Raw genomic sequence first — 14,044 nt, 5'->3', positions numbered from 1 at the left:
CCCCTCTATGCCACTCTACTCTACCCGACTCCCTTTACTACATGCCACTCCACTCTGCGCCACTCTATTGCACACAGTGTGATTTTACACCACTCTACTCTATGCCACACCACTCTACTCCACTGCACTCCACTTTACACCCCTCCAGTCCACTCTACACCACTGCACTCTACTGTAAGCCATTCTACTTGACCCCACTTTATGCCGACCTACTCTATATCACTCAACTCTACATCACTGCCCTCTACGCTCGACACTCCATACCTCACAATGCCAGTTGTCCACACTCCACTCTACACCACTCTATTCTATGCCACTCTACTCAATGCTACACCATTCTACTATACACCATTCTACTGTACGACATGCTACTCTAATAAACCACTCTGCTCTGTGCCACTCTATGCTATGCCACTCTACACCACTCCACCCTATGCTACTGTACTCTATGCCACGCTCCTGTACACCACTCCCCCTCTATGCCACTCCACTCTATGCCACTCCAATCTACATCACTCTATAGCAAACTACCTTATACCACTCTACTCTACATTACTCTACTACACTCCACTCTACTCTTCGTCATTCTACTCTATGCCACTCTACTCTCGGTAACTCCAGTTTATGCCACTCTACAGTACTCTAAAGCACTCTACGCCACCCTTTTGTACACCACTCCAGTCTATTCCTTTCCACTCTAAACCACTCCGCGCCTCACCACTTTATGCCACTTCACTCTCCTCTACGCCATGCTACTAACTTTTAGCCATGCTGCTACCCAACATGGCTAAAAGACATTGGCAAAGCTTGTCATATTCTAACATCATGCATGTTGCTTGATTTACATGCCAATTATTTTCAGGACTGGACATGTGCAAGGGCTCTGTGAGCCAGATCCCTCATTGGCTCTGCTCGGCTTGTCTCTCCTTGATAATGTGTTGTCTCACCCATATCTAGATATCCTTAACCTCTTCAGTGCGGGTGTTGGCCACTGGCTGACGCCCGCACTACCTCCCTGGTGTGGGTCACGACCACTGGCCGACACCTTGGAGGAGGTTAAAAAATCCGCGGGTGCATTGCACCGAGGATTTTTTTTTTATTAAAAAAAAACCCAGGAGACACGGAAGATCTTCCGTGTCTCCACCCACCCCTTTGTGACGTGACGTCACTGTTTGTTTTCTCCACCGGAGCAGGAAGTGGCCTTGTGGCCGCTTCCTGCTCTGATGGGTAAAACAGGCCGAAACCGCCTCCCCGACATTCGAGAAGGCCTCGTTTGAAAGGGGAGATTCTCCCCTTTCATTCAGGCCTTCCTGAACCTGTTTCCTGGCCCTCGATCGCAGCGACCAGGGATTTCACTTGGGGGGTCGGCACCCTCAGAAAACGAGTCACCCCCTGCCCCCACCCGGGGGCATATTTTTTTTTTTAAACTGGTTTACCCCTGGGAGGGAGCGATCGTGCTCGATTGCGCCCCCCACGGGTATTTTTTTTATTTATTTTTTTAAAGAAATTGACAGGAGGACGCCTGTGAACCGGGCGACACCCTGTGGGGGCAATTATTTTTTTTAATAGATGTATGGTTTTCCTGGGGGCCACTATGGACCCCAAGGAAACCATACAGCTGTTAAAAAAAAAAAAATATATATATATATATATATATATATATATATATATATATATATATATATATATATATATATAGTGATCACTTTTGTCAACGCGTGTGTGGTTTCCCTGAGGGCTGCGATCGGCCCTCAGGAAAATCACACCCACACATAAAAGTGATTTTAAAATATATTTTATATGTATATATATCTCTCGTTGGATTGAATGAGTGAACCTACAAATATTATATGGGATACCCGATCCCATATCAAGACCGCCATAATAGAGCCTTGGTAAATCGGGTGCTCGTTTTTTGATATATATATATATATATATATATATATAAAATAGATATATAAATATGTATTCGCCACGAGTTCTCTTGCAGTTGCAACTTGCGTCTTCAAAGCAATGCACATACTTCAACTGACGCGTTTCAACTGTAGTTTTTAGGCAGCAATAAAAAAGTCAAGTAAGTCTTGTGATTATGTTTCTGCTACAAAGGGGTCTGACTTTTGTCTAGTGGCAGTCTTGATGCCAGATAGTAGCGCAAAAGGTTTATATACCTACTGCAATGATCAAATCTGTATTTTATGTAAATAGCTGAGTAGATTAGTAAAGTCAGCCATTACCTGCGCTATAATACAAATTAAATGTATGTGCGGGGGGGCTATGGAGAGATGTAGGGCACTTTTGCTGGGTGGTAGTGAGGGAATCTGAGGAGGAGGTCATGGCAGTGGGAACACCAATAACGCCGAAGGCGCGCCAAAGGCAAGCCCGTCTGCGCCCATCCGTGCCTGGACCGCGCCCAGCGCCAGAACCCCTGGCCCCCAGCGCTCCCAAAACCCCCAGCACTGCTACGACGCCGCCTCCCTCCACGCACTCAACCCGGGACGTACCACAACCTGCTATCAAGCCAGCCCGAAACGCACTCATGGACCCTTCGCCTATCAAACCTGCAAGCAAACCTTCCACCGTGACTGCACCCCGTCCACGCGCCAACAACCACCTCAAGTGCATCCTCATCAACGCACGCTCTGTCCACAAGCAGGCCATTGAACTATGGGACCTCCTGGATTCCACCGCACCGGACGTTGCCTTCATCACTGAGACCTGGATGAACGCTTCATCAGCCCCCGACATCGCCATAGCCATCCCCGACGGCTACAAGATCGCCAGGAAAGACCGCACCAACCAAGTCGGGGGAGAATCGCCATCATATACAACAGCTCCATCAACGTCACTACGTCCACCGAAGACACCCCCCTCGCCGCTGAACACATGCACTTCCAGATCCACACCGACCCCAGGACCACCCTCAGAGGAACTCTCGTCTACAGGCCCCCTGGACCACGCGCCCTATTCAGCGAATCCATCACAGACTTCATCTCCCCGCACGCCCTAGCCTCGCCGGACTACATCCTCCTCGGAGACCTGAACTTCCACCTGGAGCAGAACAACGACACCAACACCACCACCCTGCTCGACAACCTCGCCAACCTCGGCCTCAAGCAACTGGTGAACACCCCCACCCACATCGCTGGACACACGCTCGACCCCATCTTCTCCGCCAGCAACCACGTATCCTTCAGCCACTCCTCCGAAATACACTGGACCGACCACAGATGTGTCCACTTCACCTTCAGACTCAATACTCTCCACCTCCGCACACAACCGATCTCACACAGACCTTGGAACAAAATCTCCACAGAACAGCTACTCTCCACTCTCAACCACAACCAACCTACCATCACCTCCGACGCCAACAACGCAGCCCTCAGCCTCACACAGTGGATCACCAACTGCGCTGACAACCTCGCCCCCCTCAGACGCCTCCCAAGACAGACCAACACCAAGAAACCTCAATGGTTCACAGACGCACTCAAAGAATCCAAGAAAACCTGCCGTACCCTCGAGAAAACCTGGCGCAAAGATCACACCGCAGAAAACATGTCAGCCCTCAAACTCGCCACCCGTGAACACCACCAGCTGATCCGCGCCACCAAAAGAGCATCCTTCAAAGAGAGACTGGACAAGAACACCCACAACAGCAAAGAACTCTTCAACATCATCAAAGAGTTCTCCAATCCCAACGCCAGCTCCAACTCCTTCACGCCCTCACAAGAATTCTGCAACTCCCTCGCTACCTTCTTCCATCGAAAGATCACCGACCTACACGACAGCTTCGGTCCACAGATCCCGCCGACCACCACGGAACCCACAGCCCCAGCCGTCACCCTCAACGCCTGGACACCCATCAGCGCCGAAGAGACCAAAACTACCATGAACACCATCCACTCCGCTGCCCCCTCGGACCCTTGCCCACATTACATCTTCAACAAAGCCGACGCCAGCATCGCCCCCTATCTCCAGACCATCATCAACAGCTCGTTTTCATCTGCCACCTTCCCCGAGAGCTGGAAACACTCAGAAGTCAACGCTCTCCTGAAGAAACCCACGGCGGACCCCAGCGACCTAAAGAACTTCCGCCCCATCTCGCTCCTCCCCTTCCCGGCCAAAGTCATCGAGAAGGCCGTCAACAAACAACTGACCAACTTCCTTGAAGACAACAACCTGCTCGACCCCTCCCAATCCGGTTTTCGGGCCAACCACAGCACGGAAACCGCCCTCATCGCAGTCACCGACGACATCCGAACCCTGCTGGACAACGGAGAAACAGCCGCCCTCATCCTCCTCGACATCTCGGCTGCCTTCGACACCGTCTGCCACCGCACCCTTATAACCCGCCTCCGCTCCAGGACAGGTATCCAAGGACAGGCCCTGGACTGGATCGCCTCTTTTCTCTCTGACCGCTCCCAAAGAGTCTACCTCCCGCCTTTCCGCTCGGATCCCACCGAGATAATCTGCGGCGTCCCACAGGGCTCCTCACTCAGCCCAACTCTCTTCAATGTCTACATGAGCCCCCTCGCCGACATCGCACGCAAACACAACATCAACATCATCTCCTACGCCGACGACACCCAGCTGATACTCTCCCTCACCAAAGACCCAGCCACCGCCAAAACCAACCTGCAGGATGGAATGAAAGACGTCGCAGAATGGATGAAACTCAGCCGCCTGAAGCTGAACTCAGACAAGACGGAAGTCCTCATCCTCGGAAACTCCCTGTCCGCCTGGGACGATTCCTGGTGGCCCACGGCCCTGGGCAGCGCACCGACCCCCTCAGACCACGCACGCAACCTCGGATTCATCATGGACCCCCTTCTCACCATGACCAAGCAAGTCAACGCCGTTTCGTCTTCTTGCTTCCTCACACTCCGCATGCTCCAAAAGATCTTCCGCTGGATCCCTGCCGACACCAGAAAAACTGTGACCCACGCCCTCATCACAAGCCGCCTGGACTACGGAAACACCCTATACGCAGGAATCACCGCAAAACTTCAGAAACGTCTTCAGCGAATACAAAACGCCTCTGCACGCCTCATCCTCGACATACCCCGCCACAGCCACATCTCCGCCCACCTGAGACACCTGCACTGGCTACCCGTCAACAAAAGGATCACCTTCAGGCTCCTCACCCACGCACACAAAGCCCTCCACAACAAGGGCCCCGAATACCTCAACCGTCGCCTCACCTTCTACATGCCCTCCCATCAACTTCGATCCACCAGCCTCACTCTCGCCGTCCCTCGCATCCGCCGAACCACTGCAGGTGGGAAATCCTTCTCCTACCTGGCAGCCAAGACGTGGAATTCCCTCCCCGCCCACCTCAGGACCACCTAGGACCACCTCACCTTCCGGAGGCGGTTCAAGACCTGGCTCTTCGAGCAGCAGTAACCCCCCCCCCCCCCAGCGCCTTGGGACCCTCACGGGTGAGTAGCGCGCTGTATAAATATGATTGATTGATTGTTGGACTGGGCGCCAGAGGCGCTAAAGACTGTGATGATTGGTATGTGACAAGGTGAAGTAATAGTGTGTCTTTTTTTGAGTGTCTTGAAAGAACGTGCTGATTGAGGGAAGAAGCGAAGGTAAGGTGACCTCTACTGTTGCACGTATCACACACACACACCCACCAGCAATTTTGTGACTCTCTACGTAGGCTAGTGTTTTAGAGCAACAGTTTAGCCAGTAGCAGAGATTGCATCTCATTGGATGACTGTTGCTCAAGCCCTCACTTGGGTTATAGAGGACAGGTCTGACATAGGATCAGAGACTGAGACAGCAGATACTCAGACAGCATCTGAGGGATAGGACAATGGCGCAGACTCTGGGAGTGATTTTTCAGTCTGAGGAGTCCCATTCGATAACTCCTCTTCCATTGATTATGAGGGAGGTGATGAGGACAGTCTGCTGTCCCTCCGCAAGCACGGTCTGTGCAGCAGCACAATAGCAGGTTAGCCCAACTGAGAGAGCAGGCGCATTCGGTGGCAAGCACAGAGACAGTGCTCTCTTGGGAGCGCCCCAATTAAGTTCAGCCCCAAATTCCACGGCCCAAATCATATTGTGGAGACATCAAAATTATCTTTCACAAAACAACCTGTTTTTTTTGTAAGGCAGGCACCGGAGTTTTTGGTCCTGGGCTCAGCGACCATATAGGGAAACCTGCCAAACCCAGACATTTCTGGAAACTAGACATCCAGGGGAGTCCACTGAGGTATGACTTGTGTGGATTCCCCAATGTTTTCTTACTCAGAATACCCTGCAAAGGTGAAATGTTGAATAAAAATTCAAATTGTTCTTGCATTTCTGTCACACAAACTACAGGAATATGCTGGGATCTACAAAATTCCTACCATCCAGTGTTTCCCCACCTGTCCTGATAAAAACACTACCCCACTGGAGTGCCTGTACCTCGTGCCTGCGTCAGGAATGGATCACCCCAAGGTCAACAGTTGCCCTCATGAAAGGACCAACATTGACTGTTGTGTGATCTATTCCTGTTGCGGGCACTAGGCTTACCCACACAAGTGAAGTACCATTTTTATCAGGTGACTTGGGGGAATGCTGGGTGAAAGGAAGTGTGTGGCTCCTCTCAGATTCCAGAACTTTGCAGCACCGAAATCTGATGAAAAAGTGTTTTTTTTGGAAAAATGTTGAGGTTTGCAAAGGATTCTGGGTAACAGAACCTGGTGAGAGCCCCACAAGTCACCCCATTCTGAATTCCCCTAGGTGTCTAGTTTCCAAAAATATATAGGTTCGCTAGGTTTCCATGGTGAGCTAGAGGCCAAAAACCACAGCTAGCCACTTTGCAAAAAACACGTCCGTTTTCACTGGAAAAATGTGATGTGTCCACACTGTGTTTTGGGGCATTTTCTGTCCCGGGCACTAGACTTACCACACAAGTGAGGTACCATTTTTATTGGGAGACTTGGGAGAATGCTGAGTGAAAGGAAGTTTGCAGCTCCTCTCAGATTCCAGAACTTTGCAGCACCGAAATCTGAGGGAAAAGTGCTTTTTTTGCCATGTTTTGAAGTTTGCAAAGGATTCTGGGTAACAGAACCTGGTGAGAGCCCCACGAGTCACCTCATCCTGGATTTCCCCAGGTGTCTAGTTTTAAAACATGCACAGGTTTGGTAGGTTTCCCTGGGTGCCGGCTGAGCTAAAGGCCAAAATCCACAGCTAGGCACTTTCTAAAAAACACGTCAGATTTCAATGTAAAAATGTGATGTGTTCATGTTGTGTTTCCTGCTGCGGACTTTAGGCCTACCCATGCAAGTGAGGTACCATTTTTATCGGAAGACTTGGAGGAACACAGAATAGCAGAACAAGTGTTATAAGCCCCTGTCTTTCTTTACAGTTTTTTCTTCTAAATGTAAGACAGTGTGTAAAAAAGACGGCTATTTAAGAAATGCCCTGTAATTCACATACTAGTATGGGCACCCCAGAATTCAGAGATGTGCACATAACCACTGTTTCTCAACACCTTGGGGGTCCGCCAGGGCCGCGAATGACGGAAGCACCGCCAACAGGCTGGCGGTGCTTCCTTGCCCATTCTGACTGCGGCGGTAAAGCTGCGGTCAGAAAACCGGGGCCGGCGGTTTCCCGCCGGTTTACCCCCGGCTGGGCGAATCCGCCATGGCGGCGCTGCAAGCAGCGCCACCATGGGGATTCTGACCCCCTTACCGCCAGCCTGTTTCTGGCGGTTGTCACCGCCAGGAAGAGGCTGGCGGTAACGGGTGTCTAGGGGCCCATGGGGGCCCCTGCACTGCCCATGCCACTGGGCAGTGCAGGGGCCCCCTAACAGGGCCCCATTAAGCTTTTCACTGTCTGCTTAGCAGACAGTGAAAAGCGCGACAGGTGCAACTGCACCCGTCGCACCGCCGCAACACCGCCGGCTCCATTCGGAGCCGGCTTCTGTGTTGCAGGGCTCCTTCCCGCTGGGCCGGCGGGCGCTACCTTGGGTAGCACCCGCCGGCCCAGCGGGAAGGTCAGAATGGCACCAGCGGTCTTTTGACCGCAGTGCGGCCAAATGGCGGTTCCCGCCAGGCGGGCGGCAACCGCCGCCCGCCGGGGTCAGAATGACCCCCCCTTATCTTGTGCCCATTTTGGAAATACAAAGGTTTCCTTGATACCTATTTTTCACTCTTTATATTTCACCAAATGAACTGCTGTACACCCGGTATAGAATGAAAACCCATTGCAAGGTGCAGCTCCTTTATTGGCTCTGGGCACCTAGGGTTTTTGATGAACCTACAAGCAACCAGAAGAGTCCAGCAGACGTAACGGTATATTACTTTTGAAAATATGACATCGCAGGAAAAAGTTCGAGTAAAACGTGGAGAAAAATTGCTGTTTTTTCCACCTCAATTTCTATATTTTTTTGTTTCAGCTGTTATTTTCTGTAGGAAAACCTTGTAGGATCTACACAAATGACCCCTTGCTGAACACAGCTAAGGGGTTAATGCCGTGGCACACTGGTTGCAGCAGATTGAGTGGGATCCCTTGATTTCCCAAGCATGACAGATACTAACAAAAGACCTCTGTGATTTGGAGACACCATCTATTTTTTCCTTCACTGGAAGGTTCATCAGTTCTATTCCAGACTCCAATAAATCGCACCAGCACAAGAAGTATAAATCTTTCGTCGTCGGCTTACCTGGGGAGTGTAGAGTTGCCAGACCCTTCCTGCCAGCCGATGGTCACTTTACAAATAAGCACTGTAGGAAAATGTACAGTTTTCGACTAGGCACGATACCTACAGCACAGCGATGGTTTGAGTCTGAAGACTTCACTGGAAACACATAGAAGTAAAATGAAAACGCGCCCCACGTTGTCAGACTTTCCGTTCAGGCCTGTTTCCCTGGGCGTTAATTACCGCGAGTGAGACGTGCTCCCCCAGGAGGCCCTGCCTCACCATGCCATGGCGCGCTCACAAGGACTCCATACCAACCACGGCTCAGTGGCCCCTGGGGACTCCTGCCCTCCGCTGAAGGCCCAAACTGTCAGGGCTCACCAGAGTGGAGAGGACCGCAAAGCATTATAATGCAGTATTAACACAACAAGGCGTCCCAGCACTGTCAAAACACTCCAAAGGCCCTACACTCGTTCCCGCCATCTTACCTCAGCGAATCCTGGCCGAGAATCACGCTTGTCTACGTGTAACTGGCGCTCGTGAACCCACCATGCACAATGCATGCTGCCTATGTAGCAAAGAGCGTCAACTTTCCATATTGGGGAATTAAGCGTTATATAAACACGACAATGCAATACAGAAAGCGGTCTGAGCAAAGCATATTGTCATAGACGCCATAGTGGGGCTGAGCTGCCCCAACACCGAATTTCCGCACTACCATGGAAAATGTAAAACACCTTACAGATAAATACTTGACTTCCTTCCCCAAATAGATTACGATAGCGAACAGAGGCTGTTAGGCATGCAACGAGGAGCGGACGACGTGTTATTGAACAAGAACTGGAAGAATGGGAATCCGAAACCGATTTATAAATGAAATTATTGAAGATATGCTAAGGACTGGGGAGAAGGCAAGCTATAGAATAGGGAACAGAAGGTGTGCTATACACTTGTATAAAATATATTATGGATTGGGAAGCAGAAGGCGTCTCACAAAATAGGGAGCAGAAGGCGAGTTATAAATGAGAGCACTAAAAATGTATTAAGGAATGGGAAGCAAAAGGTCTGTAATATAACCGAAATTAGAAAAAAGTGTTATAGAACTGGGAACAAGGCATGATATAGAACGGGGAGCAGTAGATATTACAGAATGGGGAGAACAAAGTGAGTCATACACAGGGGTGGAGAAGCCATGTTAAGCAGTGGGGAGCAGAAGGCGTGTTATAAAATGCATAGCAAGGTATATGATAAACTAAGTGCAGAAGATCTTTTATGGACAGGGGAGCAGAAAGCGTCAGGGGAGCAGAAGACGTCAGAGAATCAGCGGTGGCTCCTTCGCAATGGCGAAGGAGCATCACCCCCCTGGTTAAACCAGCAGCTGAAAGGTATAATGATATTGCTTTATTGTTTTATCTTTCAGCTGCTGACTCAGCCTGCAGCATGTGCAGGGAGGGGCAGACTGGGCCACTGGAGGTGGGAGGAGTGCACCTAAGTGCGCATGTGTGTTTGGCTAGCCGTCTTAGGCCAGCCAAACACACATGCGCACTTAGGTTTCTCCAGCACGGCTGTGTTGAACAGCCGGCCTGGAGAAACTGCACAGACCCAAGGGTTGTGTCTGAGCGGCAGTCCAAGCTGCTCATACCAATCCTGATGCTGCTTTCATGCTAGCTTTAGCATGAAAGCAGTGCCAGGATTGCTGGGGAGCCTGTGCGGGTGTTTCAGTGAATGCTGGGACACTAGAAGAGGATCAAGGTGGCAGGTGGTAGCGGCGACGAAGGAAAGAAGTAAGTTTTTTTTTCTTTATTCCCCACCACATACTGCCTCCTAACCATCCCTCCCCTTCAGATTTGCGGCAGCCACCGCTGCATAGAACATGGGACCGGATGTCTCTTACCAAAGGGGAGCAGAAGGTCATTTATAAACTGGGGTGCAGAAGGCATGGAATTTATTTATTTATTTCTGCGATTTTATATAGCGTGGATCTTACCCAAGGCTTTTAGAGCGCTTTACAATAGAACAAAGAACATTACAAGAGAAACTGAGAGTAACACAGTAGTAGGAAACAAAATGTATAGTTACTGGGGTTACTCATGACAAGTTACTTATTTACATCATACCTATTACATAAAATATATTTAGAGAAATTACTAATTAGATGCAAGGTTATAGAGAATAATACTACATAGTTACAGAACTAAATCCAGTATAACTTAAAATGGGATACTTAAATAACAGAGTTATAGCTGTCAATATAGTTAATTAGCAGTTAGGGACATGCCAATAAAGGTGGGGGTGAAGGCCTAGTATGGTTCTTGACAAGTAGTGGTATTGTGAAAAATAACTTTGGAAGAGAAAGGTTTTGAGGTCCATTTTGAAGGTTTTGAAGGAGATGGAGGTGCGAAGGTTTATAAGCAGTGAGTTGTAGATTCTAGTCACACTACCTGAGAACAACTGCGCCATGATCATTCCCTTTTGAAAATAGGAGGTTGGAGCAGCAGATTTTCAGCATTTCGTGAGAGTCTAGAGCCACCACATAACTTGAGTTTGTTTACTAGGCAACGAGGGATGGAAGTGTGAATGACTTTATGTGCGATGCAAGCAGTCTTATGTATGGCCCTGGCATCAAAGGGAAGCCAGCAAAGAGTTATCAACATAGGTTTGATATGGTCATTTCTTTTGGCCCCATAGACAAAAAGCGCAGTCGAGTGGAGAATAGACTTTTGATGAACTAGGTGAGTCTTGGGGTGACCAGCAAGACGAGAGTTACAGTAATCAAGTCTGAAGAGTACCAAGGATTGGACAAAAGTTTTCAGGTCTTGCTCAGGAATGAAACGTCAGATCCACCCGAGAGGTCGCAGTTGAAGTCATGCATTCTTGGCTTTGGTGTTGATTTGGGATTGGAGGTTGAGTCTTTTGTCAAGGATGACACTAATGGATTTGGCACTGTCAACAATGGTAGGTTTGCTGTAAAGAATGTTTAAATTATCCATCCATGTTTAAATAGGAGGTGGGGAGTTTGAGGTAGAGATGAGAAGGAATACAGTTTTAGAGGGATTCAGCTTAAATTGATGAGACGCAATCCATTCTTGAATGGAATTAAGGTTGGTGGCAAGAAGTGAGATGTGTGCGAAGGATATCTTGATGTAGAGTTGGGTGTTGTCAGTGGAAAGGCGATAGAAGATCCCGGCTTCTTTTAAAAGGGTTCCTAGCTGTTCAATGTACAGATTGAAAAGGGCCGGAGCAAGGATACAGCCCTGAGGGACACCTTGGCCAACAGATCTTGTAGTTGAACAACTGTTTTCAATTCTAATCATCTGCGATCTCCTTGTGAGGTAGTATTCAAACCATTTAACTTCTACACTTTCAATACCCATTATTTGTTTTAGTCTGTTAATTAGTATGAGATTGTTGACAGTGTCAGTGGCTGCAAAGAGGTCAAGAAGGATCAGCAGACAGGAGCTGCCGGAGTCTAGGACTCAAGGGGCATCATCGATAATCTGTAGCAGCGCTGTTTCGGTGGTGCAGCCTTGACTGAAGCCAGATTGAAATTCATCAAGAAGATTATTGTCATTGATACGCTGAGTGAGTTGCTCTGATACACATCTTTCAGTGATTTGGGCTAGAAAAGGGAGGTTGGTGATAAGTTGGATATTGTTAAGGTCAGCCATGTCCGCGGAGGGTTTCTTATGTAATAGGGTCACCTGACCAGATTTAAGGGCATCAGGAAAGGATCATTGGCTGAGAAAGAGGCTAACCAGCTTTGTCCAATAGGGAAGCATGAGGGTATAGAAGTCTATTGCTATGTCGCTTGGGATAGGGTTTAGAGGGTTGTTAGAAGGTTTGGTGTTCCGTATGTGTTCAAGGAGGGAGTCTTCAGTGATGACATCAAAACAAAACCAGGAGCCTTTGGATTTGCATACCTCGTATGGGGTTGTATGTGAGTTATGGTCAATGAGCGATTTAACCTTTGCATCAAAGAATAGTACAAGATCTTCTGCTTTCTTCAGAGAGTCATAAAATTTGATGGTTCAAGATACCAGGGGGTTATTGGTGGATTTGATTAGGTCAAAGAGTTTTTTAGGTCTGTTGTTGGCAGAATCGAGCAGAGGTCTAAAGTAGTTTGATTTTTTGCAATAGATATATTTGTGGTAACGAGATCTTGCGTAACGAAGGTGTGAAATGTTGATGACAGAGGGTGACTGTCTCCATTTCTTTTCCATAATTCTTAGATCTTTTCTTTCATCATACAGGGACTTATTGAACCAAGAGGCAGAGGGTGTGGGCTTTTTCTTTTTGCTTTGCATTGTCAATCAAGACCGATAGATTGGAGTAGCAGTGAATGGTCAGATCGCTGACAACAGAATTGGGATTGATGTTTGGTAGTACCTTCTTAGTGCTGTAAAGAGAGTGTTGAGGTCAATGTTCTTTGTGTTGCGAAACCAGGTAGTTGCCCTTTTTGGTTGGCCCAGGGTTACAACATGTGTGAGGTGAAGTGAGAAAGGGATGAGGAAGTGGTCAGACTAGTAAAACAGTATAGGGAAATCTGTTGTAATCAAGTCAGCTTTGGAAATAATAAGATCAAGCATAGAGCCCCCTGGAAAGTGTAGGTTTAGCATTGTGTTGAAACAGATCATTTCTGGAGAAAAATGTGGGAAGCTGGTTAGCAGCCAAATCTTCCAGGGTGCCCCAGTGAAGATTAAAGTCTCCTAGAAAAATCAGATTATCACTTTGTGAAGATTGATCACTAATAAAGTCAATAAATTCCATGATGAAGGAGGAGCTGTCACCTGGTGGGTGATAAATGGTGTTATTCTTGATTGGGGACATGTGCTTCACATGCAGTTCCAGAGAAAGGCAGAGAAAGAGCTACTAGGTAGCTCCTTGCATTGAAGGGAGTTTCCAAAGATGACAGCAACCGCTCTCCTGGCTCTGCCTAGTCTATCATTCCTGACAAAGGAGTAATTATGGGGAAGAAGAAGATCCAGTAAAGTGTGAGATGTGCCGTTGAACCATGTCTCATAAGGATTTGTAGGTCAAGGTTATAGTGAGTGATGGTATCTGAGATTTCCATTAGTGTTTAACTGCATACCTGCAGTTGTGGAGCACACAACTCAGCTCTGAGGTGACAGATTTGGTGTAGGGGGTGTCAATGTGTTTGCTGGTGATGGGAATGCTGTTCTTGTAGGGTGAGTATGGGTTGTGGGTTGTGGGTAGCTGGCGTTTGGTTCTGACCAGAGAGATGGTGGGTATAGTGCATTGTTTAGTGCTGTCAGAAGTGGAGATGGTGGAAGACATAGGGGTATTATAACTAGCAAGTAGATTATTTATATAATTTTGGGAGGGATTGTGCACAGCTCTTCAGGAGGATGTGAGAAGAGTGCTCGCCGTGATGGAGTGATTGGTGTATTG

At 48.5% G+C, this 14,044-nt stretch overlaps 1 protein-coding gene across 2 annotated transcripts in view; it reads right to left on the bottom strand.

Moving 5' to 3' along the window:
• Positions 1-8,782, bottom strand: part of PCP2 (Purkinje cell protein 2) — a 95,331-nt gene extending 86,549 nt beyond the window's left edge. For both annotated transcript variants that reach the window (XM_069230359.1, XM_069230362.1), the window contains exon 1: positions 8,660-8,782. The gene's annotated coding sequence lies outside the window, so the exon portion shown is untranslated. The remainder of the gene's footprint in view (positions 1-8,659) is intronic.
• Positions 8,783-14,044: the final 5,262 nt, after the last annotated feature.

This window comes from Pleurodeles waltl, chromosome 4_2, assembly GCF_031143425.1.
Source record: "Pleurodeles waltl isolate 20211129_DDA chromosome 4_2, aPleWal1.hap1.20221129, whole genome shotgun sequence".
In the NCBI taxonomy this organism is placed as follows: domain Eukaryota; kingdom Metazoa; phylum Chordata; class Amphibia; order Caudata; family Salamandridae; genus Pleurodeles; species Pleurodeles waltl.
Note: the sequence above shows the minus strand (reverse complement) of the source record. Positions and strands in the feature narration are given on the sequence as shown.